Source organism: Hyla sarda, unplaced genomic scaffold (assembly GCF_029499605.1).
Source record: "Hyla sarda isolate aHylSar1 unplaced genomic scaffold, aHylSar1.hap1 scaffold_1298, whole genome shotgun sequence".
Lineage (NCBI taxonomy): Eukaryota > Metazoa > Chordata > Amphibia > Anura > Hylidae > Hyla > Hyla sarda.
The window spans coordinates 38,185-62,961 of NW_026607921.1; the positions used below are offsets into that span (position 1 = coordinate 38,185).

Below are 24,777 nucleotides of genomic sequence, written 5' to 3' on the forward strand. Positions count from 1 at the left end.
CTGGTTGAACTTGATGGACATATGTCTTTTTTCGACCGTACTAACTATGTAACTATGTAACATAACATGGGGGGGGGGGTCTCCTGGCTGTTCACACAGGTGTGTCATTGCTGTACATTGACCATGCATTGCTTCTGTGGTATTGCAAAGGCAAAGACAAATGCTTCCAGCCATCCATTGCACTAATGGATTGGTCATCAGCTGGCTGTCTATGTCCCGCATCAATATAGACCAAAGTACAGAGGGTTAGGCTATGCTATTGTGCACCTACCTGATGCATCAGAAGGTGCGAGGCCCTTGCTAAATTCTGTGCACAGACTTTGAGATCTATGCTTTAGACTGTATCTAAACCTGCTCAAACATGGACTGACATTCTGGCCTACTTTCAGCCGATGCGACTTGTCTGTCGCTGAACAGTCGCTTTTTATGTATTCAGCACCTATGTATAATGTTGTAAAAATGCTCTAGAAGCTAAAGTCGCAGAAATGTCACACATATTTGGCCTGCAACTTTCTGTGCGACAAATTCAGACAGGAAAAATCAGTATAAATCCTTAGAAAATTATCCCCCAGTGTCTCCATCTGCTGGCGGTATTGAATAAGCATTGCTGCACTGATGGGGTATGCATTAGACGAAAAAAAAGAAGAAAAAGAAGAATAATACGCCCAGAAAAGAGGCGAAAAGGAGAAAAACGTAAAAAAACGTGAAAAAAAAGTAAGAGGAAGAGAAGGGAAAAAAAGGTGGAAATGGGTTTAAAAGTGATTTCGGCGGAGAAATATATATATACGCGCACACACACACATATATATAAACGTATTCTCCGTTGAGATATTGCAGCCGCTGCTGTGTCCAGGCCCAGGAGCCTTAGCACTGTGCTGTGATGTCACTCAATACCACTGACATCACTAGGTGTAAACAACATCTCTCCTTTGCTGTGTATGTGACTATGGAGCTGTTTGGTGATGTCGTCTATTACGGCCTTCATAGAAGCAACAGGAGATTGTTGCATCCATCTAGAACCCTGAGAACTACAGTGCTATGATGTCACTCACTTCCACAGGCCTTGCAGAGTGTAAACAACAACAACCCAGCTTTGTTGTGTATGTAACCATAGGGATTTGTGATGTCACCTAGAACCTTCACAGCAGCGACAGCTTTATGAGGAGCATCAGCACTGCTCTGCCTGAGCAGAACCATCACCGCCATAGGTTGTCAAATAACCCGGATTTAACCCACACAGGTAAGTCCAATGGGGTGCAGGCATGTCCTCTATGCTTACAGCTTCCCGTGGGTGTTGGTTTGATACCGTTTGGGGACAGCCAAGGAGGCATCTGCAGGCAACAAAGGTAGGTGTGTGCTTGTGTGTGTGTTTCCTATGCAGATCCTAAGCCCAGTGTCACATGCAAGTAGGAGGAGTAAGAAGGGTTCCTGGCAAATCCGGGTTATGGATTGCATTTAAAAAGGCCCCGTGGGAGTGCAATGGGCCCCTGTCTTGCTGCTTAGCAATAATGGTATGGGTTTAGGTTCTGCTGTGTGTACTGGTGGTTGACTGCCCCCCAGCCCAGAGTGTGCATGGAAAATTGTCTGGCAGCCTCCCTGACAGCAAGCAGTGATAGTGCCCATGAAGGGGACCTTGTTGGGCCCGCCCCTTTCACGGTTATCGCTTCTCGGCCTTTTGGCTAAGATCAAGTGTAGTATCTGTTCTTATCAGTTTAATATCTGATACGTCCCCTATCTGGGGACCATATATTAAATGGATTTTTGAGAACGGGGGCCGATTTCGAAGCTTGCTTCCGTCGCCCTATGCATTGACCCGATATGGCAGTATCTTCGGGTACAGTGCACCACCCCCTTACAGGGTTAAAAAGAAAGATTCCTACTTTCATTGCTACCTGCTTGCTGGCTAGCCAGCTAGCCAGCCCTGTGGGCCTTGCTGCTGCTGCTGCTGCAGCCAAAAAACAAAAGGTGGTGCTGCTGCTGCTTCTGCTTCTGCTTGTGTCTGGCCGCTGTTGGAGCGTCCAGGCACAGGACTTCTGCTGCTGCTGACTAAATGGCCTCCTTAATTGGATCATTTGAGTAGCCAGCACACCTGTGCAGGTAGGGCATGACATGATAGGCAGCTGCCTTGATAGCGGGTGGGTGCTGAATGTTCCTAATTGACAAAATAAGATTAATGCTTATGAAGAAATATAAAATCTCATCCCTTCCCCAATATCGCGCCACACCCCTACCCCTTAATTCCCTGGTTGAACTTGATGGACATATGTCTTTTTTCGACCGTACTAACTATGTAACTATGTAACATAACATGGGGGGGGGGGGGGGTCTCCTGGCTGTTCACACAGGTGTGTCATTGCTGTACATTGACCATGCATTGCTTCTGTGGTATTGCAAAGGCAAAGACAAATGCTTCCAGCCATCCATTGCACTAATGGATTGGTCATCAGCTGGCTGTCTATGTCCCGCATCAATATAGACCAAAGTACAGAGGGTTAGGCTATGCTATTGTGCACCTACCTGATGCATCAGAAGGTGCGAGGCCCTTGCTAAATTCTGTGCACAGACTTTGAGATCTATGCTTTAGACTGTATCTAAACCTGCTCCAACATGGACTGACATTCTGGCCTACTTTCAGCCGATGCGACTTGTCTGTCGCTGAACAGTCGCTTTTTATGTATTCAGCACCTATGTATAATGTTGTAAAAATGCTCTAGAAGCTAAAGTCGCAGAAATGTCACACATATTTGGCCTGCAACTTTCTGTGCGACAAATTCAGACAGGAAAAATCAGTATAAATCCTTAGAAAATTATCCCCCAGTGTCTCCATCTGCTGGCGGTATTGAATAAGCATTGCTGCACTGATGGGGTATGCATTAGACGAAAAAAAAGAAGAAAAAGAAGAATAATACGCCCAGAAAAGAGGCGAAAAGGAGAAAAACGTAAAAAAACGTGAAAAAAAAGTAAGAGGAAGAGAAGGGAAAAAAAGGTGGAAATGGGTTTAAAAGTGATTTCGGCGGAGAAATATATATATATATATATATATATATATATATATATATATATATATATATACGCGCACACACACACATATATATAAACGTATTCTCCGTTGAGATATTGCAGCCGCTGCTGTGTCCAGGCCCAGGAGCCTTAGCACTGTGCTGTGATGTCACTCAATACCACTGACATCACTAGGTGTAAACAACATCTCTCCTTTGCTGTGTATGTGACTATGGAGCTGTTTGGTGATGCCGTCTATTACGGCCTTCATAGAAGCAACAGGAGATTGTTGCATCCATCTAGAACCCTGAGAACTACAGTGCTATGATGTCACTCACTTCCACAGGCCTTGCAGAGTGTAAACAACAACAACCCAGCTTTGTTGTGTATGTAACCATAGGGATTTGTGATGTCACCTAGAACCTTCACAGCAGCGACAGCTTTATGAGGAGCATCAGCACTGCTCTGCCTGAGCAGAACCATCACCGCCATAGGTTGTCAAATAACCCGGATTTAACCCACACAGGTAAGTCCAATGGGGTGCAGGCATGTCCTCTATGCTTACAGCTTCCCGTGGGTGTTGGTTTGATACCGTTTGGGGACAGCCAAGGAGGCATCTGCAGGCAACAAAGGTAGGTGTGTGCTTGTGTGTGTGTTTCCTATGCAGATCCTAAGCCCAGTGTCACATGCAAGTAGGAGGAGTAAGAAGGGTTCCTGGCAAATCCGGGTTATGGATTGCATTTAAAAAGGCCCCGTGGGAGTGCAATGGGCCCCTGTCTTGCTGCTTAGCAATAATGGTATGGGTTTAGGTTCTGCTGTGTGTACTGGTGGTTGACTGCCCCCCAGCCCAGAGTGTGCATGGAAAATTGTCTGGCAGCCTCCCTGACAGCAAGCAGTGATAGTGCCCATGAAGGGGACCTTGTTGGGCCCGCCCCTTTCACGGTTATCGCTTCTCGGCCTTTTGGCTAAGATCAAGTGTAGTATCTGTTCTTATCAGTTTAATATCTGATACGTCCCCTATCTGGGGACCATATATTAAATGGATTTTTGAGAACGGGGGCCGATTTCGAAGCTTGCTTCCGTCGCCCTATGCATTGACCCGATATGGCAGTATCTTCGGGTACAGTGCACCACCCCCTTACAGGGTTAAAAAGAAAGATTCCTACTTTCATTGCTACCTGCTTGCTGGCTAGCCAGCTAGCCAGCCCTGTGGGCCTTGCTGCTGCTGCTGCTGCAGCCAAAAAACAAAAGGTGGTGCTGCTGCTGCTTCTGCTGCTGCTTCTGCTTCTGCTTGTGTCTGGCCGCTGTTGGAGCGTCCAGGCACAGGACTTCTGCTGCTGCTGACTAAATGGCCTCCTTAATTGGATCATTTGAGTAGCCAGCACACCTGTGCAGGTAGGGCATGACATGATAGGCAGCTGCCTTGATAGCGGGTGGGTGCTGAATGTTCCTAATTGACAAAATAAGATTAATGCTTATGAAGAAATATAAAATCTCATCCCTTCCCCAATATCGCGCCACACCCCTACCCCTTAATTCCCTGGTTGAACTTGATGGACATATGTCTTTTTTCGACCGTACTAACTATGTAACTATGTAACATAACATGGGGGGGGGGGGGTCTCCTGGCTGTTCACACAGGTGTGTCATTGCTGTACATTGACCATGCATTGCTTCTGTGGTATTGCAAAGGCAAAGACAAATGCTTCCAGCCATCCATTGCACTAATGGATTGGTCATCAGCTGGCTGTCTATGTCCCGCATCAATATAGACCAAAGTACAGAGGGTTAGACTATGCTATTGTGCACCTACCTGATGCATCAGAAGGTGCGAGGCCCTTGCTAAATTCTGTGCACAGACTTTGAGATCTATGCTTTAGACTGTATCTAAACCTGCTCCAACATGGACTGACATTCTGGCCTACTTTCAGCCGATGCGACTTGTCTGTCGCTGAACAGTCGCTTTTTATGTATTCAGCACCTATGTATAATGTTGTAAAAATGCTCTAGAAGCTAAAGTCGCAGAAATGTCACACATATTTGGCCTGCAACTTTCTGTGCGACAAATTCAGACAGGAAAAATCAGTATAAATCCTTAGAAAATTATCCCCCAGTGTCTCCATCTGCTGGCGGTATTGAATAAGCATTGCTGCACTGATGGGGTATGCATTAGACGAAAAAAAAGAAGAAAAAGAAGAATAATACGCCCAGAAAAGAGGCGAAAAGGAGAAAAACGTAAAAAAACGTGAAAAAAAAGTAAGAGGAAGAGAAGGGAAAAAAAGGTGGAAATGGGTTTAAAAGTGATTTCGGCGGAGAAATATATATATATATATATATATATATATATATATACGCGCACACACACACATATATATAAACGTATTCTCCGTTGAGATATTGCAGCCGCTGCTGTGTCCAGGCCCAGGAGCCTTAGCACTGTGCTGTGATGTCACTCAATACCACTGACATCACTAGGTGTAAACAACATCTCTCCTTTGCTGTGTATGTGACTATGGAGCTGTTTGGTGATGTCGTCTATTACGGCCTTCATAGAAGCAACAGGAGATTGTTGCATCCATCTAGAACCCTGAGAACTACAGTGCTATGATGTCACTCACTTCCACAGGCCTTGCAGAGTGTAAACAACAACAACCCAGCTTTGTTGTGTATGTAACCATAGGGATTTGTGATGTCACCTAGAACCTTCACAGCAGCGACAGCTTTATGAGGAGCATCAGCACTGCTCTGCCTGAGCAGAACCATCACCGCCATAGGTTGTCAAATAACCCGGATTTAACCCACACAGGTAAGTCCAATGGGGTGCAGGCATGTCCTCTATGCTTACAGCTTCCCGTGGGTGTTGGTTTGATACCGTTTGGGGACAGCCAAGGAGGCATCTGCAGGCAACAAAGGTAGGTGTGTGCTTGTGTGTGTGTTTCCTATGCAGATCCTAAGCCCAGTGTCACATGCAAGTAGGAGGAGTAAGAAGGGTTCCTGGCAAATCCGGGTTATGGATTGCATTTAAAAAGGCCCCGTGGGAGTGCAATGGGCCCCTGTCTTGCTGCTTAGCAATAATGGTATGGGTTTAGGTTCTGCTGTGTGTACTGGTGGTTGACTGCCCCCCAGCCCAGAGTGTGCATGGAAAATTGTCTGGCAGCCTCCCTGACAGCAAGCAGTGATAGTGCCCATGAAGGGGACCTTGTTGGGCCCGCCCCTTTCACGGTTATCGCTTCTCGGCCTTTTGGCTAAGATCAAGTGTAGTATCTGTTCTTATCAGTTTAATATCTGATACGTCCCCTATCTGGGGACCATATATTAAATGGATTTTTGAGAACGGGGGCCGATTTCGAAGCTTGCTTCCGTCGCCCTATGCATTGACCCGATATGGCAGTATCTTCGGGTACAGTGCACCACCCCCTTACAGGGTTAAAAAGAAAGATTCCTACTTTCATTGCTACCTGCTTGCTGGCTAGCCAGCTAGCCAGCCCTGTGGGCCTTGCTGCTGCTGCTGCAGCCAAAAAACAAAAGGTGGTGCTGCTGCTGCTTCTGCTTCTGCTTGTGTCTGGCCGCTGTTGGAGCGTCCAGGCACAGGACTTCTGCTGCTGCTGACTAAATGGCCTCCTTAATTGGATCATTTGAGTAGCCAGCACACCTGTGCAGGTAGGGCATGACATGATAGGCAGCTGCCTTGATAGCGGGTGGGTGCTGAATGTTCCTAATTGACAAAATAAGATTAATGCTTATGAAGAAATATAAAATCTCATCCCTTCCCCAATATCGCGCCACACCCCTACCCCTTAATTCCCTGGTTGAACTTGATGGACATATGTCTTTTTTCGACCGTACTAACTATGTAACTATGTAACATAACATGGGGGGGGGGGGGGTCTCCTGGCTGTTCACACAGGTGTGTCATTGCTGTACATTGACCATGCATTGCTTCTGTGGTATTGCAAAGGCAAAGACAAATGCTTCCAGCCATCCATTGCACTAATGGATTGGTCATCAGCTGGCTGTCTATGTCCCGCATCAATATAGACCAAAGTACAGAGGGTTAGGCTATGCTATTGTGCACCTACCTGATGCATCAGAAGGTGCGAGGCCCTTGCTAAATTCTGTGCACAGACTTTGAGATCTATGCTTTAGACTGTATCTAAACCTGCTCCAACATGGACTGACATTCTGGCCTACTTTCAGCCGATGCGACTTGTCTGTCGCTGAACAGTCGCTTTTTATGTATTCAGCACCTATGTATAATGTTGTAAAAATGCTCTAGAAGCTAAAGTCGCAGAAATGTCACACATATTTGGCCTGCAACTTTCTGTGCGACAAATTCAGACAGGAAAAATCAGTATAAATCCTTAGAAAATTATCCCCCAGTGTCTCCATCTGCTGGCGGTATTGAATAAGCATTGCTGCACTGATGGGGTATGCATTAGACGAAAAAAAAGAAGAAAAAGAAGAATAATACGCCCAGAAAAGAGGCGAAAAGGAGAAAAACGTAAAAAAACGTGAAAAAAAAGTAAGAGGAAGAGAAGGGAAAAAAAGGTGGAAATGGGTTTAAAAGTGATTTCGGCGGAGAAATATATATATATATATATATATATATATATATATATATATATACGCGCACACACACACATATATATAAACGTATTCTCCGTTGAGATATTGCAGCCGCTGCTGTGTCCAGGCCCAGGAGCCTTAGCACTGTGCTGTGATGTCACTCAATACCACTGACATCACTAGGTGTAAACAACATCTCTCCTTTGCTGTGTATGTGACTATGGAGCTGTTTGGTGATGTCGTTTATTACGGCCTTCATAGAAGCAACAGGAGATTGTTGCATCCATCTAGAACCCTGAGAACTACAGTGCTATGATGTCACTCACTTCCACAGGCCTTGCAGAGTGTAAACAACAACAACCCAGCTTTGTTGTGTATGTAACCATAGGGATTTGTGATGTCACCTAGAACCTTCACAGCAGCGACAGCTTTATGAGGAGCATCAGCACTGCTCTGCCTGAGCAGAACCATCACCGCCATAGGTTGTCAAATAACCCGGATTTAACCCACACAGGTAAGTCCAATGGGGTGCAGGCATGTCCTCTATGCTTACAGCTTCCCGTGGGTGTTGGTTTGATACCGTTTGGGGACAGCCAAGGAGGCATCTGCAGGCAACAAAGGTAGGTGTGTGCTTGTGTGTGTGTTTCCTATGCAGATCCTAAGCCCAGTGTCACATGCAAGTAGGAGGAGTAAGAAGGGTTCCTGGCAAATCCGGGTTATGGATTGCATTTAAAAAGGCCCCGTGGGAGTGCAATGGGCCCCTGTCTTGCTGCTTAGCAATAATGGTATGGGTTTAGGTTCTGCTGTGTGTACTGGTGGTTGACTGCCCCCCAGCCCAGAGTGTGCATGGAAAATTGTCTGGCAGCCTCCCTGACAGCAAGCAGTGATAGTGCCCATGAAGGGGACCTTGTTGGGCCCGCCCCTTTCACGGTTATCGCTTCTCGGCCTTTTGGCTAAGATCAAGTGTAGTATCTGTTCTTATCAGTTTAATATCTGATACGTCCCCTATCTGGGGACCATATATTAAATGGATTTTTGAGAACGGGGGCCGATTTCGAAGCTTGCTTCCGTCGCCCTATGCATTGACCCGATATGGCAGTATCTTCGGGTACAGTGCACCACCCCCTTACAGGGTTAAAAAGAAAGATTCCTACTTTCATTGCTACCTGCTTGCTGGCTAGCCAGCTAGCCAGCCCTGTGGGCCTTGCTGCTGCTGCTGCTGCAGCCAAAAAACAAAAGGTGGTGCTGCTGCTGCTTCTGCTTCTGCTTGTGTCTGGCCGCTGTTGGAGCGTCCAGGCACAGGACTTCTGCTGCTGCTGACTAAATGGCCTCCTTAATTGGATCATTTGAGTAGCCAGCACACCTGTGCAGGTAGGGCATGACATGATAGGCAGCTGCCTTGATAGCGGGTGGGTGCTGAATGTTCCTAATTGACAAAATAAGATTAATGCTTATGAAGAAATATAAAATCTCATCCCTTCCCCAATATCGCGCCACACCCCTACCCCTTAATTCCCTGGTTGAACTTGATGGACATATGTCTTTTTTCGACCGTACTAACTATGTAACTATGTAACATAACATGGGGGGGGGGGGGGTCTCCTGGCTGTTCACACAGGTGTGTCATTGCTGTACATTGACCATGCATTGCTTCTGTGGTATTGCAAAGGCAAAGACAAATGCTTCCAGCCATCCATTGCACTAATGGATTGGTCATCAGCTGGCTGTCTATGTCCCGCATCAATATAGACCAAAGTACAGAGGGTTAGGCTATGCTATTGTGCACCTACCTGATGCATCAGAAGGTGCGAGGCCCTTGCTAAATTCTGTGCACAGACTTTGAGATCTATGCTTTAGACTGTATCTAAACCTGCTCCAACATGGACTGACATTCTGGCCTACTTTCAGCCGATGCGACTTGTCTGTCGCTGAACAGTCGCTTTTTATGTATTCAGCACCTATGTATAATGTTGTAAAAATGCTCTAGAAGCTAAAGTCGCAGAAATGTCACACATATTTGGCCTGCAACTTTCTGTGCGACAAATTCAGACAGGAAAAATCAGTATAAATCCTTAGAAAATTATCCCCCAGTGTCTCCATCTGCTGGCGGTATTGAATAAGCATTGCTGCACTGATGGGGTATGCATTAGACGAAAAAAAAGAAGAAAAAGAAGAATAATACGCCCAGAAAAGAGGCGAAAAGGAGAAAAACGTAAAAAAACGTGAAAAAAAAGTAAGAGGAAGAGAAGGGAAAAAAAGGTGGAAATGGGTTTAAAAGTGATTTCGGCGGAGAAATATATATATATATATATATATATATATATATATATATATACGCGCACACACACACATATATATAAACGTATTCTCCGTTGAGATATTGCAGCCGCTGCTGTGTCCAGGCCCAGGAGCCTTAGCACTGTGCTGTGATGTCACTCAATACCACTGACATCACTAGGTGTAAACAACATCTCTCCTTTGCTGTGTATGTGACTATGGAGCTGTTTGGTGATGTCGTCTATTACGGCCTTCATAGAAGCAACAGGAGATTGTTGCATCCATCTAGAACCCTGAGAACTACAGTGCTATGATGTCACTCACTTCCACAGGCCTTGCAGAGTGTAAACAACAACAACCCAGCTTTGTTGTGTATGTAACCATAGGGATTTGTGATGTCACCTAGAACCTTCACAGCAGCGACAGCTTTATGAGGAGCATCAGCACTGCTCTGCCTGAGCAGAACCATCACCGCCATAGGTTGTCAAATAACCCGGATTTAACCCACACAGGTAAGTCCAATGGGGTGCAGGCATGTCCTCTATGCTTACAGCTTCCCGTGGGTGTTGGTTTGATACCGTTTGGGGACAGCCAAGGAGGCATCTGCAGGCAACAAAGGTAGGTGTGTGCTTGTGTGTGTGTTTCCTATGCAGATCCTAAGCCCAGTGTCACATGCAAGTAGGAGGAGTAAGAAGGGTTCCTGGCAAATCCGGGTTATGGATTGCATTTAAAAAGGCCCCGTGGGAGTGCAATGGGCCCCTGTCTTGCTGCTTAGCAATAATGGTATGGGTTTAGGTTCTGCTGTGTGTACTGGTGGTTGACTGCCCCCCAGCCCAGAGTGTGCATGGAAAATTGTCTGGCAGCCTCCCTGACAGCAAGCAGTGATAGTGCCCATGAAGGGGACCTTGTTGGGCCCGCCCCTTTCACGGTTATCGCTTCTCGGCCTTTTGGCTAAGATCAAGTGTAGTATCTGTTCTTATCAGTTTAATATCTGATACGTCCCCTATCTGGGGACCATATATTAAATGGATTTTTGAGAACGGGGGCCGATTTCGAAGCTTGCTTCCATCGCCCTATGCATTGACCCGATATGGCAGTATCTTCGGGTACAGTGCACCACCCCCTTACAGGGTTAAAAAGAAAGATTCCTACTTTCATTGCTACCTGCTTGCTGGCTAGCCAGCTAGCCAGCCCTGTGGGCCTTGCTGCTGCTGCTGCTGCAGCCAAAAAACAAAAGGTGGTGCTGCTGCTGCTTCTGCTTCTGCTTGTGTCTGGCCGCTGTTGGAGCGTCCAGGCACAGGACTTCTGCTGCTGCTGACTAAATGGCCTCCTTAATTGGATCATTTGAGTAGCCAGCACACCTGTGCAGGTAGGGCATGACATGATAGGCAGCTGCCTTGATAGCGGGTGGGTGCTGAATGTTCCTAATTGACAAAATAAGATTAATGCTTATGAAGAAATATAAAATCTCATCCCTTCCCCAATATCGCGCCACACCCCTACCCCTTAATTCCCTGGTTGAACTTGATGGACATATGTCTTTTTTCGACCGTACTAACTATGTAACTATGTAACATAACATGGGGGGGGGGGGGTCTCCTGGCTGTTCACACAGGTGTGTCATTGCTGTACATTGACCATGCATTGCTTCTGTGGTATTGCAAAGGCAAAGACAAATGCTTCCAGCCATCCATTGCACTAATGGATTGGTCATCAGCTGGCTGTCTATGTCCCGCATCAATATAGACCAAAGTACAGAGGGTTAGGCTATGCTATTGTGCACCTACCTGATGCATCAGAAGGTGCGAGGCCCTTGCTAAATTCTGTGCACAGACTTTGAGATCTATGCTTTAGACTGTATCTAAACCTGCTCCAACATGGACTGACATTCTGGCCTACTTTCAGCCGATGCGACTTGTCTGTCGCTGAACAGTCGCTTTTTATGTATTCAGCACCTATGTATAATGTTGTAAAAATGCTCTAGAAGCTAAAGTCGCAGAAATGTCACACATATTTGGCCTGCAACTTTCTGTGCGACAAATTCAGACAGGAAAAATCAGTATAAATCCTTAGAAAATTATCCCCCAGTGTCTCCATCTGCTGGCGGTATTGAATAAGCATTGCTGCACTGATGGGGTATGCATTAGACGAAAAAAAAGAAGAAAAAGAAGAATAATACGCCCAGAAAAGAGGCGAAAAGGAGAAAAACGTAAAAAAACGTGAAAAAAAAGTAAGAGGAAGAGAAGGGAAAAAAAGGTGGAAATGGGTTTAAAAGTGATTTCGGCGGAGAAATATATATATATATATATATATATATATATATATATATATATATATATACGCGCACACACACACATATATATAAACGTATTCTCCGTTGAGATATTGCAGCCGCTGCTGTGTCCAGGCCCAGGAGCCTTAGCACTGTGCTGTGATGTCACTCAATACCACTGACATCACTAGGTGTAAACAACATCTCTCCTTTGCTGTGTATGTGACTATGGAGCTGTTTGGTGATGTCGTCTATTACGGCCTTCATAGAAGCAACAGGAGATTGTTGCATCCATCTAGAACCCTGAGAACTACAGTGCTATGATGTCACTCACTTCCACAGGCCTTGCAGAGTGTAAACAACAACAACCCAGCTTTGTTGTGTATGTAACCATAGGGATTTGTGATGTCACCTAGAACCTTCACAGCAGCGACAGCTTTATGAGGAGCATCAGCACTGCTCTGCCTGAGCAGAACCATCACCGCCATAGGTTGTCAAATAACCCGGATTTAACCCACACAGGTAAGTCCAATGGGGTGCAGGCATGTCCTCTATGCTTACAGCTTCCCGTGGGTGTTGGTTTGATACCGTTTGGGGACAGCCAAGGAGGCATCTGCAGGCAACAAAGGTAGGTGTGTGCTTGTGTGTGTGTTTCCTATGCAGATCCTAAGCCCAGTGTCACATGCAAGTAGGAGGAGTAAGAAGGGTTCCTGGCAAATCCGGGTTATGGATTGCATTTAAAAAGGCCCCGTGGGAGTGCAATGGGCCCCTGTCTTGCTGCTTAGCAATAATGGTATGGGTTTAGGTTCTGCTGTGTGTACTGGTGGTTGACTGCCCCCCAGCCCAGAGTGTGCATGGAAAATTGTCTGGCAGCCTCCCTGACAGCAAGCAGTGATAGTGCCCATGAAGGGGACCTTGTTGGGCCCGCCCCTTTCACGGTTATCGCTTCTCGGCCTTTTGGCTAAGATCAAGTGTAGTATCTGTTCTTATCAGTTTAATATCTGATACGTCCCCTATCTGGGGACCATATATTAAATGGATTTTTGAGAACGGGGGCCGATTTCGAAGCTTGCTTCCGTCGCCCTATGCATTGACCCGATATGGCAGTATCTTCGGGTACAGTGCACCACCCCCTTACAGGGTTAAAAAGAAAGATTCCTACTTTCATTGCTACCTGCTTGCTGGCTAGCCAGCTAGCCAGCCCTGTGGGCCTTGCTGCTGCTGCTGCTGCAGCCAAAAAACAAAAGGTGGTGCTGCTGCTGCTTCTGCTTCTGCTTGTGTCTGGCCGCTGTTGGAGCGTCCAGGCACAGGACTTCTGCTGCTGCTGACTAAATGGCCTCCTTAATTGGATCATTTGAGTAGCCAGCACACCTGTGCAGGTAGGGCATGACATGATAGGCAGCTGCCTTGATAGCGGGTGGGTGCTGAATGTTCCTAATTGACAAAATAAGATTAATGCTTATGAAGAAATATAAAATCTCATCCCTTCCCCAATATCGCGCCACACCCCTACCCCTTAATTCCCTGGTTGAACTTGATGGACATATGTCTTTTTTCGACCGTACTAACTATGTAACTATGTAACATAACATGGGGGGGGGGGGGGGTCTCCTGGCTGTTCACACAGGTGTGTCATTGCTGTACATTGACCATGCATTGCTTCTGTGGTATTGCAAAGGCAAAGACAAATGCTTCCAGCCATCCATTGCACTAATGGATTGGTCATCAGCTGGCTGTCTATGTCCCGCATCAATATAGACCAAAGTACAGAGGGTTAGGCTATGCTATTGTGCACCTACCTGATGCATCAGAAGGTGCGAGGCCCTTGCTAAATTCTGTGCACAGACTTTGAGATCTATGCTTTAGACTGTATCTAAACCTGCTCCAACATGGACTGACATTCTGGCCTACTTTCAGCCGATGCGACTTGTCTGTCGCTGAACAGTCGCTTTTTATGTATTCAGCACCTATGTATAATGTTGTAAAAATGCTCTAGAAGCTAAAGTCGCAGAAATGTCACACATATTTGGCCTGCAACTTTCTGTGCGACAAATTCAGACAGGAAAAATCAGTATAAATCCTTAGAAAATTATCCCCCAGTGTCTCCATCTGCTGGCGGTATTGAATAAGCATTGCTGCACTGATGGGGTATGCATTAGACGAAAAAAAAGAAGAAAAAGAAGAATAATACGCCCAGAAAAGAGGCGAAAAGGAGAAAAACGTAAAAAAACGTGAAAAAAAAGTAAGAGGAAGAGAAGGGAAAAAAAGGTGGAAATGGGTTTAAAAGTGATTTCGGCGGAGAAATATATATATATATATTTATATATATATATATATATATATATATATATATATATATATATGCGCACACACACACATAGATATAAACGTATTCTCCGTTGAGATATTGCAGCCGCTGCTGTGTCCAGGCCCAGGAGCCTTAGCACTGTGCTGTGATGTCACTCAATACCACTGACATCACTAGGTGTAAACAACATCTCTCCTTTGCTGTGTATGTGACTATGGAGCTGTTTGGTGATGTCGTCTATTACGGCCTTCATAGAAGCAACAGGAGATTGTTGCATCCATCTTGAACCCTCAGAACTACAGTGCTATGATGTCACTCACTTCCACAGGCCTTGCAGAGTGTAAACAACAACAACCCAGCTTTGTTGTGTATGTAACCAAAGGGATTTGTGATGTCACCTAGAACCTTCACAGCAGCGACAGCTTTATGAGGAGGATCAGCACTGCTCTGCCTGAGCAGAACCATCACCGCCATAGGTTGTCAAATAACCCGGATTTAACCCACACAGGTAAGTCCAATGGGGTGCAGGCATGTCCTCTATGCTTACAGCTTCCCGTGGGTGTTGGTTTGATACCGTTTGGGGACAGCCAAGGAGGCATCTGCAGGCAACAAAGGTAGGTGTGTGCTTGTGTGTGTGTTTCCTATGCAGATCCTAAGCCCAGTGTCACATGCAAGTAGGAGGAGTAAGAAGGGTTCCTGGCAAATCCGGGTTATGGATTGCATTTAAAAAGGCCCCGTGGGAGTGCAATGGGCCCCTGTCTTGCTGCTTAGCAATAATGGTATGGGTTTAGGTTCTGCTATGTGTACTGGTGGTTGACTGCCCCCCAGCCCAGAGTGTGCATGGAAAATTGTCTGGCAGCCTCCCTGACAGCAAGCAGTGATAGTGCCCATGAAGGGGACCTTGTTGGGCCCGCCCCTTTCACGGTTATCGCTTCTCGGCCTTTTGGCTAAGATCAAGTGTAGTATCTGTTCTTATCAGTTTAATATCTGATACGTCCCCTATCTGGGGACCATATATTAAATGGATTTTTGAGAACGGGGGCCGATTTCGAAGCTTGCTTCCGTCGCCCTATGCCTTGACCCGATATGGCAGTATCTTCGGGTACAGTGCACCACCCCCTTACAGGGTTAAAAAGAAAGATTCCTACTTTCATTGCTACCTGCTTGCTGGCTAGCCAGCTAGCCAGCCCTGTGGGCCTTGCTGCTGCTGCAGCCAAAAAACAAAAGGTGGTGCTGCTGCTGCTTCTGCTGCTTCTGCTTCTGCTTGTGTCTGGCCCATGTTGGAGCGTCCAGGCACAGGACTTCTGCTGCTGCTGACTAAATGGCCTCCTTAATTGGATCATTTGAGTAGCCAGCACACCTGTGCAGGTAGGGCATGACATGATAGGCAGCTGCCTTGATAGCGGGTGGGTGCTGAATGTTCCTAATTGACAAAATAAGATTAATGCTTATGAAGAAATATAAAATCTCATCCCTTCCCCAATATCGCGCCACACCCCTACCCCTTAATTCCCTGGTTGAACGTGATGGACATATGTCTTTTTTCGACCGTACTAACTATGTAACTATGTAACATAACATGGGGGGGGGGGGGGGGGTCTCCTGGCTGTTCACACAGGTGTGTCATTGCTGTACATTGACCATGCATTGCTTCTGTGGTATTGCAAAGGCAAAGACAAATGCTTCCAGCCATCCATTGCACTAATGGATTGGTCATCAGCTGGCTGTCTATGTCCCGCATCAATATAGACCAAAGTACAGAGGGTTAGGCTATGCTATTGTGCACCTACCTGATGCATCAGAAGGTGCGAGGCCCTTGCTAAATTCTGTGCACAGACTTTGAGATCTATGCTTTAGACTGTATCTAAACCTGCTCCAACATGGACTGACATTCTGGCCTACTTTCAGCCGATGCGACTTGTCTGTCGCTGAACAGTCGCTTTTTATGTATTCAGCACCTATGTATAATGTTGTAAAAATGCTCTAGAAGCTAAAGTCGCAGAAATGTCACACATATTTGGCCTGCAACTTTCTGTGCGACAAATTCAGACAGGAAAAATCAGTATAAATCCTTAGAAAATTATCCCCCAGTGTCTCCATCTGCTGGCGGTATTGAATAAGCATTGCTGCACTGATGGGGTATGCATTAGACGAAAAAAAAGAAGAAAAAGAAGAATAATACGCCCAGAAAAGAGGCGAAAAGGAGAAAAACGTAAAAAAACGTGAAAAAAAAGTAAGAGGAAGAGAAGGGAAAAAAAGGTGGAAATGGGTTTAAAAGTGATTTCGGCGGAGAAATATATATATATATATATATATATATATATATATATATATATATATGCGCACACACACACATAGATATAAACGTATTCTCCGTTGAGATATTGCAGCCGCTGCTGTGTCCAGGCCCAGGAGCCTTAGCACTGTGCTGTGATGTCACTCAATACCACTGACATCACTAGGTGTAAACAACATCTCTCCTTTGCTGTGTATGTGACTATGGAGCTGTTTGGTGATGTCGTCTATTACGGCCTTCATAGAAGCAACAGGAGATTGTTGCATCCATCTTGAACCCTCAGAACTACAGTGCTATGATGTCACTCACTTCCACAGGCCTTGCAGAGTGTAAACAACAACAACCCAGCTTTGTTGTGTATGTAACCAAAGGGATTTGTGATGTCACCTAGAACCTTCACAGCAGCGACAGCTTTATGAGGAGCATCAGCACTGCTCTGCCTGAGCAGAACCATCACCGCCATAGGTTGTCAAATAACCCGGATTTAACCCACACAGGTAAGTCCAATGGGGTGCAGGCATGTCCTCTATGCTTACAGCTTCCCGTGGGTGTTGGTTTGATACCGTTTGGGGACAGCCAAGGAGGCATCTGCAGGCAACAAAGGTAGGTGTGTGCTTGTGTGTGTGTTTCCTATGCAGATCCTAAGCCCAGTGTCACATGCAAGTAGGAGGAGTAAGAAGGGTTCCTGGCAAATCCGGGTTATGGATTGCATTTAAAAAGGCCCCGTGGGAGTGCAATGGGCCCCTGTCTTGCTGCTTAGCAATAATGGTATGGGTTTAGGTTCTGCTGTGTGTACTGGTGGTTGACTGCCCCCCAGCCCAGAGTGTGCATGGAAAATTGTCTGGCAGCCTCCCTGACAGCAAGCAGTGATAGTGCCCATGAAGGGGACCTTGTTGGGCCCGCCCCTTTCACGGTTATCGCTTCTCGGCCTTTTGGCTAAGATCAAGTGTAGTATCTGTTCTTATCAGTTTAATATCTGATACGTCCCCTATCTGGGGACCATATATTAAATGGATTTTTGAGAACGGGGGCCGATTTCGAAGCTTGCTTCCGTCGCCCTATGCATTGACCCGATATGGCAGTATCTTCGGGTACAGTGCACCACCCCCTTACAGGGTTAAAAAGAAAGATTCCTACTTTCATTGCTACCTGCTTGCTGGCTAGCCAGCTAGCCAGCCCTGTGGGCCTTGCTGCTGCTGCAGCCAAAAAACAAAAGGTGGTGCTGCTGCTGCTTCTGCTGCTTCTGCTTCTGCTTGTGTCTGGCCCCTGTTGGAGCGTCCAGGCACAGGACTTCTGCTGCTGCTGACTAAATGGCCTCCTTAATTGGATCATTTGAGTAGCCAGCACACCTGTGCAGGTAGGGCATGACATGATAGGCAGCTGCCTTGATAGCGGGTGGGTGCTGAATGTTCCTAATTGACAAAATAAGATTAATGCTTATGAAGAAATATAAAATCTCATCCCTTCCCCAATATCGCGCCACACCCCTACCCCTTAATTCCCTGGTTGAACGTGATGGACATATGTCTTTTTTCGACCGTACTAACTATGTAACTATGTAACATAACATGGGGGGGGGTCTCCTGGCTGTTCACACAGGTGTGTCATTGCTGTACATTGACCATGCATTGCTTCTGTGGTATTGCAAAGGCAAAGACAAATGCTTCCAGCCATCCATTGCACTAATGGATTGGTCATCAGCTGGCTGTCTATGTCCCGCATCAATATAGACCAAAGTACAGAGGGTTAGGCTATGCTATTGTGCACCTACCTGATGCATCAGAAGGTGCGAGGCCCTTGCTAAATTCTGTGCACAGACTTTGAGATCTATGCTTTAGACTGTATCTAAACCTGCTCCAACATGGACTGACATTCTGGCCTACTTTCAGCCGATGCGACTTGTCTGTCGCTGAACAGTCGCTTTTTATGTATTCAGCACCTATGTATAATGTTGTAAAAATGCTCTAGAAGCTAAAGTCGCAGAAATGTCACACATATTTGGCCTGCAACTTTCTGTGCGACAAATTCAGACAGGAAAAATCAGTATAAATCCTTAGAAAATTATCCCCCAGTGTCTCCATCTGCTGGCGGTATTGAATAAGCATTGCTGCACTGATGGGGTATGCATTAGACGAAAAAAAAGAAGAAAAAGAAGAATAATACGCCCAGAAAAGAGGCGAAAAGGAGAAAAACGTAAAAAAACGTGAAAAAAAAGTAAGAGGAAGAGAAGGGAAAAAAAGGTGGAAATGGGTTTAAAAGTGATTTCGGCGGAGAAATATATATATATATATATATATATATATATATATATATATATATATGCGCACACACACACATAGATATAAACGTATTCTCCGTTGAGATATTGCAGCCGCTGCTGTGTCCAGGCCCAGGAGCCTTAGCACTGTGCTGTGATGTCACTCAATACCACTGACATCACTAGGTGTAAACAACATCTCTCCTTTGCTGTGTATGTGACTATGGAGCTGTTTGGTGATGTCGTCTATTACGGCCTTCATAGAAGCAACAGGAGATTGTTGCATCCATCTTGAACCCTCAGAACTACAGTGCTATGATGTCACTCACTTCCACAGGCCTTGCAGAGTGTAAACAACAACAACCCAGCTTTGTTGTGTATGTAACCAAAGGGATTTGTGATGTCACCTAGAACCTTCACAGCAGCGACAGCTTTATGAGGAGCATCAGCACTGATCTGCCTGAGCAGAACCATCACCGCCATAGGTTGTCAAATAACCCGGATTTAACCCACACAGGTAAGTCCAATGGGGTGCAGGCATGTCCTCTATGCTTACAGCTTCCCGTGGGTGTTGGTTTGATACCGTTTGGGGACAGCCAAGGAGGCATCTGCAGGCAACAAAGGTAGGTGTGTGCTTGTGTGTGTGTTTCCTATGCAGATCCTAAGCCCAGTGTCACATGCAAGTAGGAGGAGTAAGAAGGGTTCCTGGCAAATCCGGGTTATGGATTGCATTTAAAAAGGCCCCGTGGGAGTGCAATGGGCCCCTGTCTTGCTGCTTAGCAATAATGGTATGGGTTTAGGTTCTGCTGTGTGTACTGGTGGTTGACTGCCCCCCAGCCCAGAGTGTGCATGGAAAATTGTCTGGCAGCCTCCCTGACAGCAAGCAGTGATAGTGCCCATGAAGGGGACCTTGTTGGGCCCGCCCCTTTCACGGTTATCGCTTCTCGGCCTTTTGGCTAAGATCAAGTGTAGTATCTGTTCTTATCAGTTTAATATCTGATACGTCCCCTATCTGGGGACCATATATTAAATGGATTTTTGAGAACGGGGGCCGATTTCGAAGCTTGCTTCCGTCGCCCTATGCATTGACCCGATATGGCAGTATCTTCGGGTACAGTGCACCACCCCCTTACAGGGTTAAAAAGAAAGATTCCTACTTTCATTGCTACCTGCTTGCTGGCTAGCCAGCTAGCCAGCCCTGTGGGCCTTGCTGCTGCTGCAGCCAAAAAACAAAAGGTGGTGCTGCTGCTGCTTCTGCTGCTTCTGCTTCTGCTTGTGTCTGGCCCCTGTTGGAGCGTCCAGGCACAGGACTTCTGCTGCTGCTGACTAAATGGCCTCCTTAATTGGATCATTTGAGTAGCCAGCACACCTGTGCAGGTAGGGCATGACATGATAGGCAGCTGCCTTGATAGCGGGTGGGTGCTGAATGTTCCTAATTGACAAAATAAGATTAATGCTTATGAAGAAATATAAAATCTCATCCCTTCCCCAATATCGCGCCACACCCCTACCCCTTAATTCCCTGGTTGAACGTGATGGACATATGTCTTTTTTCGACCGTACTAACTATGTAACTATGTAACATAACATGGGGGGGGGGGGGGGTCTCCTGGCTGTTCACACAGGTGTGTCATTGCTGTACATTGACCATGCATTGCTTCTGTGGTATTGCAAAGGCAAAGACAAATGCTTCCAGCCATCCATTGCACTAATGGATTGGTCATCAGCTGGCTGTCTATGTCCCGCATCAATATAGACCAAAGTACAGAGGGTTAGGCTATGCTATTGTGCACCTACCTGATGCATCAGAAGGTGCGAGGCCCTTGCTAAATTCTGTGCACAGACTTTGAGATCTATGCTTTAGACTGTATCTAAACCTGCTCCAACATGGACTGACATTCTGGCCTACTTTCAGCCGATGCGACTTGTCTGTCGCTGAACAGTCGCTTTTTATGTATTCAGCACCTATGTATAATGTTGTAAAAATGCTCTAGAAGCTAAAGTCGCAGAAATGTCACACATATTTGGCCTGCAACTTTCTGTGCGACAAATTCAGACAGGAAAAATCAGTATAAATCCTTAGAAAATTATCCCCCAGTGTCTCCATCTGCTGGCGGTATTGAATAAGCATTGCTGCACTGATGGGGTATGCATTAGACGAAAAAAAAGAAGAAAAAGAAGAATAATACGCCCAGAAAAGAGGCGAAAAGGAGAAAAACGTAAAAAAACGTGAAAAAAAAGTAAGAGGAAGAGAAGGGAAAAAAAGGTGGAAATGGGTTTAAAAGTGATTTCGGCGGAGAAATATATATATATATATATATATATATATATAATATATATATGCGCACACACACACATAGATATAAACGTATTCTCCGTTGAGATATTGCAGCCGCTGCTGTGTCCAGGCCCAGGAGCCTTAGCACTGTGCTGTGATGTCACTCAATACCACTGACATCACTAGGTGTAAACAACATCTCTCCTTTGCTGTGTATGTGACTATGGAGCTGTTTGGTGATGTCGTCTATTACGGCCTTCATAGAAGCAACAGGAGATTGTTGCATCCATCTTGAACCCTCAGAACTACAGTGCTATGATGTCACTCACTTCCACAGGCCTTGCAGAGTGTAAACAACAACAACCCAGCTTTGTTGTGTATGTAACCAAAGGGATTTGTGATGTCACCTAGAACCTTCACAGCAGCGACAGCTTTATGAGGAGCATCAGCACTGATCTGCCTGAGCAGAACCATCACCGCCATAGGTTGTCAAATAACCCGGATTTAACCCACACAGGTAAGTCCAATGGGGTGCAGGCATGTCCTCTATGCTTACAGCTTCCCGTGGGTGTTGGTTTGATACCGTTTGGGGACAGCCAAGGAGGCATCTGCAGGCAACAAAGGTAGGTGTGTGCTTGTGTGTGTGTTTCCTATGCAGATCCTAAGCCCAGTGTCACATGCAAGTAGGAGGAGTAAGAAGGGTTCCTGGCAAATCCGGGTTATGGATTGCATTTAAAAAGGCCCCGTGGGAGTGCAATGGGCCCCTGTCTTGCTGCTTAGCAATAATGGTATGGGTTTAGGTTCTGCTGTGTGTACTGGTGGTTGACTGCCCCCCAGCCCAGAGTGTGCATGGAAAATTGTCTGGCAGCCTCCCTGACAGCAAGCAGTGATAGTGCCCATGAAGGGGACCTTGTTGGGCCCGCCCCTTTCACGGTTATCGCTTCTCGGCCTTTTGGCTAAGATCAAGTGTAGTATCTGTTCTTATCAGTTTAATATCTGATACGTCCCCTATCTGGGGACCATATATTAAATGGATTTTTGAGAACGGGGGCCGATTTCGAAGCTTGCTTCCGTCGCCCTATGCATTGACCCGATATGGCAGTATCTTCGGGTACAGTGCACCACCCCCTTACAGGGTTAAAAAGAAAGATTCCTACTTTCATTGCTACCTGCTTGCTGGCTAGCCAGCTAGCCAGCCCTGTGGGCCTTGCTGCTGCTGCAGCCAAAAAACAAAAGGTGGTGCTGCTGCTGCTTCTGCTGCTTCTGCTTCTGCTTGTGTCTGGCCCCTGTTGGAGCGTCCAGGCACAGGACTTCTGCTGCTGCTGACTAAATGGCCTCCTTAATTGGATCATTTGAGTAGCCAGCACACCTGTGCAGGTAGGGCATGACATGATAGGCAGCTGCCTTGATAGCGGGTGGGTGCTGAATGTTCCTAATTGACAAAATAAGATTAATGCTTATGAAGAAATATAAAATCTCATCCCTTCCCCAATATCGCGCCACACCCCTAGCCCCTTAATTCCCTGGTTGAACGTGATGGACATATGTCTTTTTTCGACCGTACTAACTATGTAACTATGTAACATAACATGGGGGGGGGGGGGGGGTCTCCTGGCTGTTCACACAGGTGTGTCATTGCTGTACATTGACCATGCATTGCTTCTGTGGTATTGCAAAGGCAAAGACAAATGCTTCCAGCCATCCATTGCACTAATGGATTGGTCATCAGCTGGCTGTCTATGTCCCGCATCAATATAGACCAAAGTACAGAGGGTTAGGCTATGCTATTGTGCACCTACCTGATGCATCAGAAGGTGCGAGGCCCTTGCTAAATTCTGTGCACAGACTTTGAGATCTATGCTTTAGACTGTATCTAAACCTGCTCCAACATGGACTGACATTCTGGCCTACTTTCAGCCGATGCGACTTGTCTGTCGCTGAACAGTCGCTTTTTATGTATTCAGCACCTATGTATAATGTTGTAAAAATGCTCTAGAAGCTAAAGTCGCAGAAATGTCACACATATTTGGCCTGCAACTTTCTGTGCGACAAATTCAGACAGGAAAAATCAGTATAAATCCTTAGAAAATTATCCCCCAGTGTCTCCATCTGCTGGCGGTATTGAATAAGCATTGCTGCACTGATGGGGTATGCATTAGACGAAAAAAAAGAAGAAAAAGAAGAATAATACGCCCAGAAAAGAGGCGAAAAGGAGAAAAACGTAAAAAAACGTGAAAAAAAAGTAAGAGGAAGAGAAGGGAAAAAAAGGTGGAAATGGGTTTAAAAGTGATTTCGGCGGAGAAATATATATATATATATATATATATATATATATATATATATATATATGCGCACACACACACATAGATATAAACGTATTCTCCGTTGAGATATTGCAGCCGCTGCTGTGTCCAGGCCCAGGAGCCTTAGCACTGTGCTGTGATGTCACTCAATACCACTGACATCACTAGGTGTAAACAACATCTCTCCTTTGCTGTGTATGTGACTATGGAGCTGTTTGGTGATGTCGTCTATTACGGCCTTCATAGAAGCAACAGGAGATTGTTGCATCCATCTTGAACCCTCAGAACTACAGTGCTATGATGTCACTCACTTCCACAGGCCTTGCAGAGTGTAAACAACAACAACCCAGCTTTGTTGTGTATGTAACCAAAGGGATTTGTGATGTCACCTAGAACCTTCACAGCAGCGACAGCTTTATGAGGAGCATCAGCACTGCTCTGCCTGAGCAGAACCATCACCGCCATAGGTTGTCAAATAACCCGGATTTAACCCACACAGGTAAGTCCAATGGGGTGCAGGCATGTCCTCTATGCTTACAGCTTCCCGTGGGTGTTGGTTTGATACCGTTTGGGGACAGCCAAGGAGGCATCTGCAGGCAACAAAGGTAGGTGTGTGCTTGTGTGTGTGTTTCCTATGCAGATCCTAAGCCCAGTGTCACATGCAAGTAGGAGGAGTAAGAAGGGTTCCTGGCAAATCCGGGTTATGGATTGCATTTAAAAAGGCCCCGTGGGAGTGCAATGGGCCCCTGTCTTGCTGCTTAGCAATAATGGTATGGGTTTAGGTTCTGCTGTGTGTACTGGTGGTTGACTGCCCCCCAGCCCAGAGTGTGCATGGAAAATTGTCTGGCAGCCTCCCTGACAGCAAGCAGTGATAGTGCCCATGAAGGGGACCTTGTTGGGCCCGCCCCTTTCACGGTTATCGCTTCTCGGCCTTTTGGCTAAGATCAAGTGTAGTATCTGTTCTTATCAGTTTAATATCTGATACGTCCCCTATCTGGGGACCATATATTAAATGGATTTTTGAGAACGGGGGCCGATTTCGAAGCTTGCTTCCGTCGCCCTATGCATTGACCCGATATGGCAGTATCTTCGGGTACAGTGCACCACCCCCTTACAGGGTTAAAAAGAAAGATTCCTACTTTCATTGCTACCTGCTTGCTGGCTAGCCAGCTAGCCAGCCCTGTGGGCCTTGCTGCTGCTGCAGCCAAAAAACAAAAGGT

The 24,777-nt window shown here is 46.1% G+C and overlaps 11 non-coding genes across 11 annotated transcripts; all 11 read left to right on the forward strand.

Annotated features, from left to right (window-relative positions):
* Positions 1–1,659: 1,659 nt before the first annotated feature.
* Positions 1,660–1,850, forward strand: LOC130304876 (U2 spliceosomal RNA). Its single transcript, XR_008854588.1, has one exon. It is a non-coding gene; the product is annotated as a U2 spliceosomal RNA (small nuclear RNA).
* A 2,095-nt stretch (positions 1,851–3,945) lies between these two features.
* On the forward strand, positions 3,946–4,136 carry LOC130304877 (U2 spliceosomal RNA). Its single transcript, XR_008854589.1, has one exon. It is a non-coding gene; the product is annotated as a U2 spliceosomal RNA (small nuclear RNA).
* Positions 4,137–6,225: 2,089 nt separating this feature from the next.
* On the forward strand, positions 6,226–6,416 carry LOC130304879 (U2 spliceosomal RNA). Its single transcript, XR_008854590.1, has one exon. It is a non-coding gene; the product is annotated as a U2 spliceosomal RNA (small nuclear RNA).
* A 2,083-nt stretch (positions 6,417–8,499) lies between these two features.
* Positions 8,500–8,690, forward strand: LOC130304880 (U2 spliceosomal RNA). The gene has a single exon (XR_008854591.1). It is a non-coding gene; the product is annotated as a U2 spliceosomal RNA (small nuclear RNA).
* A 2,084-nt stretch (positions 8,691–10,774) lies between these two features.
* On the forward strand, positions 10,775–10,965 carry LOC130304862 (U2 spliceosomal RNA). The gene has a single exon (XR_008854574.1). It is a non-coding gene; the product is annotated as a U2 spliceosomal RNA (small nuclear RNA).
* A 2,091-nt stretch (positions 10,966–13,056) lies between these two features.
* Positions 13,057–13,247, forward strand: LOC130304881 (U2 spliceosomal RNA). The gene has a single exon (XR_008854592.1). It is a non-coding gene; the product is annotated as a U2 spliceosomal RNA (small nuclear RNA).
* A 2,103-nt stretch (positions 13,248–15,350) lies between these two features.
* Positions 15,351–15,541, forward strand: LOC130304902 (U2 spliceosomal RNA). Its single transcript, XR_008854611.1, has one exon. It is a non-coding gene; the product is annotated as a U2 spliceosomal RNA (small nuclear RNA).
* A 2,094-nt stretch (positions 15,542–17,635) lies between these two features.
* Positions 17,636–17,826, forward strand: LOC130304882 (U2 spliceosomal RNA). Its single transcript, XR_008854593.1, has one exon. It is a non-coding gene; the product is annotated as a U2 spliceosomal RNA (small nuclear RNA).
* Positions 17,827–19,912: 2,086 nt separating this feature from the next.
* On the forward strand, positions 19,913–20,103 carry LOC130304883 (U2 spliceosomal RNA). Its single transcript, XR_008854594.1, has one exon. It is a non-coding gene; the product is annotated as a U2 spliceosomal RNA (small nuclear RNA).
* Positions 20,104–22,190: 2,087 nt separating this feature from the next.
* On the forward strand, positions 22,191–22,381 carry LOC130304884 (U2 spliceosomal RNA). The gene has a single exon (XR_008854595.1). It is a non-coding gene; the product is annotated as a U2 spliceosomal RNA (small nuclear RNA).
* Positions 22,382–24,475: 2,094 nt separating this feature from the next.
* LOC130304885 (U2 spliceosomal RNA) lies at positions 24,476–24,666 on the forward strand. Its single transcript, XR_008854596.1, has one exon. It is a non-coding gene; the product is annotated as a U2 spliceosomal RNA (small nuclear RNA).
* Positions 24,667–24,777: the final 111 nt, after the last annotated feature.